This window comes from Notolabrus celidotus, chromosome 9 (assembly GCF_009762535.1).
Source record: "Notolabrus celidotus isolate fNotCel1 chromosome 9, fNotCel1.pri, whole genome shotgun sequence".
Classification (NCBI taxonomy): domain Eukaryota; kingdom Metazoa; phylum Chordata; class Actinopteri; order Labriformes; family Labridae; genus Notolabrus; species Notolabrus celidotus.
Window position 1 is genome coordinate 941,574 of NC_048280.1, and position 7,788 is coordinate 949,361.

Sequence of the window (7,788 nt, forward strand, 5' to 3'; positions counted from 1 at the left end):
TCTGCTACACAATATTTATGCATATGTGGTTAGTTTTGTTATATTCAATTTAATTAAACAAATCCCACCCTGGGAAGGTTCGTCTACCACTGAACCAAGTTCTGAATCTCCCTATTTATCAGGCCTTCTGCTGTTCTCAGTGTACAAAAAGTGAGAAAGGGGTCAAATGACACAGCCCTGTGGCAACCAGTTGGGAAGCACCCCACATTAAACATGGACTAAAAGGATAAGATACCACCTTGTTGACTAGAACGTTGAGCTTAAATGTGTAAACAGCAAGAGTCTTCAATGTTTTGCACAGGTGCTTGGATCTTCAAGGCGTTTAAAATTAGAATTAATAGAAATAAGAAAAGGATTTCTCGTCCTTTTTTTATTTTTGTAGGTAAACATGGACTGAATTGTTCATGGCCCCAATACACCCACTTGTGTTCTTCCAATATCCCTAACCAGTGACAACAGGTCTTAAGTCACAAAGGCCTTTTGAGGCTTTCTTCTTTGCAACAGGCTAAATGGTTACTATGAACCTTTGAGACTCTATTTAAAACTTCAAAATATGATGAAAAATAACAGTTTATCTGCACAATGTTTGAGAAGGTGATGAACAGGCTTATCGCCTCCATGCCACATTGATTGATGCAGTTACTCATGCAAAAGGAGCCCCAACCAAGTATTGAGAGCACATAATTGAACCTACTTTTCAGATGGCCAACATTTCTGCATTAAAAATCCTTTTTTAATAGGTCTTTTGGGCAATTCTAAATTTATGAGATACTGAGTTTGGGGTTTTCATTAAGTTTAAACCATAATCATCGCAACATTTAAAAACATATTTTCATAATGTTCATTATTATTCAACCTTGGTTGTTAAAGTGATCCAAACAGCACTGAAAAAAAGCACAGGCAAAAAGAGCTAATCAGAGTTAAATCATTAGAAATAACAGTTCAATTTGCATCAAGGATAGAACAGCTTTTAGAAAACCAGATCATTGATGCCTGTAATTGGGCCGCCCAATAATACCACTGGAACTTTGGTAGTTGTAACCCTCCCCTGTCACAGGGTAAATATATTGTTATGTTATTGTGAAAAATACACCATTATGATTCATAGCACACAGGGAAGCATTTATAGATGAACCTGGTCACAGCATACTTAATATTGCTGACATTACCTTTATATTGTGTGTCCTTACAGGGTCAGATGATGTGCAACCTGTGAAGCGCTCCAGCAGCTATGATTTCCTGCCACCTCTAAGTGAGTCAAACTGGATCAAGTCTGAGTCATTCTGGTTTTTCATAATGCTGGTTCCGTTTTAGTATTTGATAAAGCACAATATTATGAAGCAAACCAACTCAAGTTTCCAAATCTGCTTTGTCACTTAGTTCTAGTAGGAACCGAGGAAGCAGGTATAGACGCAACCAGTGGCTAATTTGTGTGCTGTGCCTTTAAGCTGCACCATCATCACTGCAGTGGTACAGTGGAGAGGAACACTCTTTGCAAACTTGCCGTGAAATTAAAAAATGTTGAACCAACTGTGAACTAAAGTGAGGTGTGTGAGGTGTCACTGCAGCTACAGCAGATTATAAACCCCTACCTCTAACCCAGATTTTAAAACTAATGGTGATGAGAAAATAATTTGATATTCATAGTCACATTCTTTTACAGAAACTCATGAGTGAAGGACATTATTGAAATATGTTTTCCTGTTGTGTTTATAAGGAAGTCTGAAAGTTTTCTCATACCAATGTCTACCCTTGTTGAGTCACCTGATAACGTACTGTATGTCTGCAGTATTGTGAAGGAACAAAACCAGGCCAGATAAATGAGGAAAGAGTCTTAACCTGTTAGTGCCTTTAAGCTAAAGGTGACATGGCGCCACCTGGCTTACATTTTATAATGATAACTGTTCTCTTTGCAGTGTCTGAGCTGAGGGTGGTTCTGCTGGGGAACAGCTGGTCTGAGAGGAGTTCAGTGGGGAACTTTATACTCAGAGAGACTGAGTTCAACACTGAGGAAGAACCAGACGGCTGTTTGAAGGTCAGAAGACAGATGAAGGAGAAAGACATAGTTCTCATCAACACTCCAGATCTGCTGTGTCCCCACATCTCTGAAGACAGACTGACAGACAGAACATGTGACAGACTGTGTGAGACTCTCTGATCCTGGACCTCATGTGTTCCTGCTGGTTCTACAGCCTGAAGACTTCAGTGAGGAACACAAACAGAGTCTCTGCAGAGTCCTTAAACTCTTCAGTGATCAATCATTTGATCATTCATTGATACTGATATCATCACCCAGAGAGCAGGGCTCCAAATATACTCAGTATTCTCCCCTCAAAGACATGATCAGAGAGTGTAGGTACAGATATGTGGAGCGGATGAACCTTGAACTTCCAGAGCTGTTGACACGTTTGGGTCAAATTGTGAAGGAGCACGATGGAGTGCATGTCAGCTGTGATGTGTTCATGGATCCCACTGATGAAACACAAAGTACACAACAAGAGGAAACAAAGCTTTGCCTCCTACATGCTGTTACTTCTGCTGGTAAGAACGAGACGTTTCAAGTGTTAAAACGATTCTCACACAAATCATTATTGATGACATTAAAACATGAGGCTGAAAGTTTATGTGTCATCTTTTACAGGTCTGTGTGCCAGTGATGACAGGGTGAGACCTCCTCCTCCAGGAGAGAGTAAGTAAACTATCAAACATGAACATGTTATTATCACTGAGTGTCCTTCTGGTTAAAAACAGCAAACCTGTAAACATGATACAAGTTAAAGAGAGCTGGCTGACAGAACATCAGCATGACTGAGTAACTGAGTTTGTTATCTAGTTTCTGAGGTTCAGTCAGAAGTTTGTTAAAGTTCTTCAGCCGTCATACACGTTATTTAAAGTGACACTGACACTGAAACTCTGTTCTCAGGCTCCCTACAAATAGCAGATCCACAACGTAAAGACAACTTCAGAAAACACAGGACATGAGAAATAAATCAAGCTAAAGTAAAAGATACAAATGTAGAAATGAAACATGCAGTTAGTGTAAAGACAGTGAGATAATCAGTGAACAGTGTTGCAGAGGTAATCCTGAATCTTTCTCTGTTTTTCTCTTGTTTGTTTGTTTGTTTGTTTGTTTGTTTGTTTGTTTGTTTGTTTGTTTGTTTGTTTGTTTGTTTGTTTGTTATGTTACAGTCAGAATTCTGATGCTGGGTAAAAAGGATGACATGCCAATAAAAAAGATTGGTAACTTCATCACTCAAAAAGAACAACCCTGGCACTCTTTACCAAAGCCATTTGGAGGCAAACAAAAGGTGCAGACTGCAGAGTGGAGAGGAAAGCCTCTAAAAGTAGTAAAAGCTCCAGATGTTTTCAGTCTGTCTGTGGAGAAGTTCAGAGGAGAGATGAGGAACGCTGTGAGTCTTTGTCCTCCAGGACCAAATGTTCTGCTGCTGTTAGTGAAACCTTCTGATTTCACTGAAGAGAACAGACAAAGACTGAAGTTCATCCTCAGTCTGTTTGATCAAGATGCTTTTAAACACTCAGTGATCATCATCACACATGAGGACGGTCAAACAACGACTCTTTTAGACGTCTACTTAAAGACTGTGGAGACAGACACTACAGGAAGGCTGACGACAACATCCACTCATTAATGACACAGATTGAGAGCCTTGTGTGTGAGAACAAAGGAGACTTCCTCACCCTCACTGAAGAGTTGATCACTCTGAAGTCTGAACACATGAAACCATCTTTAAACCTGGTCCTGTGTGGGAGGAGAGCAGGGAAGACTTCAGCAGCAAAGGCCATTTTAGGTCAGACAGGTCTTCATTCAGCCTCCAGCTCATCAGAGTGTGTTAAACATCAGGGAGAGGTGTGTGGACGTTGGGTTTCCCTGGTGGAGCTTCCTGCTCTGTGTGGAAAACCTCTGGAGACAGTGATGAAGGAATCACTCAGGTGTGTCTCCCTCTGTGATCCTGAAGGTGTCCATGCCTTCATCCTGGTCCTACCTGTGGGTCCTCTCACTGATGAAGACAAGGGAGAGTTAAAGATGATCAAGGACACCTTCAGCTCTCAAGTCAATGACTTCACCATGATCCTGTTCACTGCAGAGTCAGATCCTACAGCTCCAGCGGATGTTAACTTTGTGAAGGAAAACAAGGAAGTTCAGGATCTCATTCAGAGCTGTGGAGGAAGATCTTTTGTTCTCAACATCAAGGACCAGCAGCAGATCCCAGAGCTGTTGGAAATGGTGAAGAAGATGCAAACAGATGAAGACAAACCAAGTAGCTACACAACAGAGCCGTATGCACATGCTCAAATGGAAAAGATCAGCAGACTACATGCTAAACTCGAAGGCCTGGTTACTCGTAAGTATAACTTAGTTTTACTTTGTAAATATGAGATCAGGGGGCTGGTGGCCTAGCGGTCTAAGTGCCCCACATACAGAGGCTACAGTCTTCGTCTCAGAGGTCGCTGTTTTTTTAAAGATATATCTTTTAAAATATGAGATCAGATTATTTTTGTATGATAAGCAGCCTGATTAAGAAAATGCATTGCAGCTTTAACTGATCTGCCTTCATTCAAAGTAACTCCAGCCCTTCTTATCTCACAGGTGATGATGAGAAGCAGAGCTCAGAGGGTCTCAGGATCATGCTGATTGGGAAGACCGGCTGTGGGAAGAGTTCTTCAGGAAACACCATTCTAGGAAGAAAGAAGTTTAAAGCCAAATCAAGTCAAACATCAGTCACTAAACGCTGTCAGAAAGAAGAAGGTGAAGTGGACGGTCGTCCTGTCACTGTGGTCGACACTCCTGGTCTGTTTGACACGACTCTGTCCCATGAAGAGGTTCATGAAGAGATGATGAACAGCATCAGTCTTCTGGCTCCAGGTCCACATGTCTTCCTGTTGGTGCTACACATCGGAAGATTCACACCTGAGGAGAGGGAGACATTAAAACTGATCAAAGAAGGCTTTGGGAAGGATGCTGAGAAGTTCACCATCATCCTTTTAACTGGAGGAGATTCACTTGAAGAGGACGAGCTGTCCATTGAAGAATACATAAAAACAGAATGTGATGATTCCTTTAAGAAACTGATCTCTGTCTGTGGAGGAAGATACCACGTGTTCAATAACTATGACGAACAAAACAGAACTCAGGTCAGTGAGCTGATGGCAAAGATCGACACAATGGTGAAGACAAATGGAGGCAGCTGTTACACCAATGGGATGCTGCAAGAAGCTGAAGCTGCTATAAAGAAAGAAATGGAGAGGATCCTGAAGGAGAATGAAGAGATGAAGAAGAGAGGGAGGAACTTCAAAGAAAACATGAAGAAGAAATGAAAGAAACTGAGAAAATAATGAAAAAACAAGAAGAAGACATGAAAAAAGAGAGAGAAAGAGAGAAAGGGAACTGAAAGAAAAGGAGGAAATAATAAAGAAGGAGCGTGAGGTCAGACTGAAAGAACAGCAAAGGAGAGAAGAAGAAGACAAGAAGAGGAAAGAACAGGAAGAACTTCAACAACAGGAGTGGAAACAGAAACTTGAAGCTTTGGAGGAAAAGATAAAGTCAGAATCAGAGGAAAAAGAAACTACTGACAGAAAGCTGGAGGAGAGCAGAGAAAAGATGAGAGAAGAGAGAGAGAGCTGGGAGAAACAACAAAGAGAAGGATGGGAAAAACGAAATCAAGAAGAGGAACAGAGACGAAGGGAGGAACAAACAAGACTCACAAAACTTAAAGAAGAGTTTGAACAGGAAAGAGAAAATTATGAAAAGAAAAGAAAGGAAGAGGATCAGAGAAGACAGGAAGAACAGGAAAAAGAGAAGAAAGCCATGGAGGAGAAGTTTAAGACAGAAATTGAGAGTCTGACAAAGAAGCAGGAAGATGAAGCCAGAAAGAAAGCTGAAGAGTTCAATGAGTTCAAAGAGAAATACAGAAAGGAATCAGCGGCTCAGAAGGAAGAGTACGAGAAACAAATGAAAGACAAAGATGAACAATATGACATCTTGAAGGCGCTTCAAGCCCACAATGAAGAACAAATGAAGAAGAAACATCTACAACATATTTGTGACATTGTGAAATGCGTGACCAAAAAGAAGGAAAACCTGAAAGATATCAGTGACTTACTGAGAAAACAGGAAGAAGAAATGAAAAATCCGGAAACTGAGGAGGCAAAGAAAAGTCTACATAACGGACATGAAATAGAAATGGACGCCTTGATAGAGAAACTTTTGAATCAAGCCGACAACTCATGGTGGACTCGCTTTAAAAACTATTTTGGGTTCCAATAACTGAAATTTTAAAGATCAGGTGAAGTCTGCATTATTTTGTGGTTGACTTCACTTTAATATGTATACCATGTTAATGCAAATACTTATCTTTGGCAAATTAAGATTTAATCGGTAGCCTATATAGACTCATGCTCTGGGTAACCATAGCAACAGCAGAGGCACTTAAAACTTCATCAGCAATTATTTAAAGGGTAACTAAACCCCCGAGTTTCAAGGAATTGCATCCACCCTGGAATTTAAAAAAATGCCTACAGAACATCAGAGTATCAACTTTGACAGGGCGGGGGGGGGGGCACGCCCACTCACTCCCACTCACTCCTTCATGCCTTACTATCTGCTGCAGCATCATACAGTCACACACAGATATCAGCAGAGTGGCGCTAAGAGCTCAAGCCCAGAATGTTTCCCAGAGCCAAACATCTGTTTTACTTTAGATATAACTCTGAGTCAATCCCTTCAGTCCACAGATAAATCAATAGAGAAAGTTTATGAATGGGCAGTCCCTCCAGGATTTCGTGGGATTTTTTTGTGATTGTTGCGCCCCAAAAAGCCTGAATTTGCGACAGCTTTTTGAAAAAATTGCGGTGAAAGTTGCGATTATTTTTTTTTGCTTTTGTCCCCCAATAACATCTCAGGGGCAAGTAAATATGCTAAATTACAGTTGTTTTTAGAAAACATTCTTGATGTGGCCACTGTGACTGTATTTTGATTCTCTTGATTCACAGAAAAATGCCATGAAAGGGCTGTATTGCACATTTACGACGGTCCCTGAATGCACCTCGCAGCGACTGATGCACAGTCGGTTCACGGCACTCTGAAATTAATCTGCATCTTTGATGACGAGGAGTTGATCCAAACTTACTGAATGTGTCTGATGTTTCACCAAACTGGATTAAATCAAGCTGTAGATGCAGAGCTTTTTACGGTAACCACGGCAACAACGTCAAACATCAAATAGTAAACAGACGTCCCCCCGGTTGTGTCTTTGTCACTAACGCACACCCGGGGGGTAAAAATCCTCAATGAAGATGAGACAGATGCATGGAGGTGGGAGAGCTGGTTCATAAAGCACACCTGCTGCAGGTAGAGACCAAGCTAACACTGAGCCCCTCAATCTATAAATAACAACGTTGTCATGGTCACTTGTCCTGCCTGCTGTCCCCTCTCTTCACTCGTTCTCTGTGCGTGTTTTGTTGGTGAAAAGTGACGATCAAGTGAGGACTTACGTTTATGTTCCAAGGAAGTCAAATTGATGACAAAACCGATGACGTACAGGGGCTGAGATTGAGGTAATTGGTCAAATTTGCGGGAAAGTTGCGGTGATTGTAAAGAATTGCAGGGCCGCGAAAAAATCGCGCTGATTGGTTGAATTTGCGTTGATAGTTGCGATCGCAAAATCGCACTACCTGGAGGGACTGAATGGGGAAATATCACCATCTGTTTACGACAGGGTAATCTGCTGCGAGCTGTTGTTTTATTATTAGCATGTTCGATAGCATGTT

At 41.2% G+C, this 7,788-nt stretch overlaps 1 pseudogene; it reads left to right on the top strand.

The window, feature by feature from the left end:
* Window positions 1-1,193: 1,193 nt before the first annotated feature.
* LOC117818540 lies at window positions 1,194-6,286 on the top strand (annotated as a pseudogene).
* The last annotated feature ends 1,502 nt before the right edge of the window (window positions 6,287-7,788 follow it).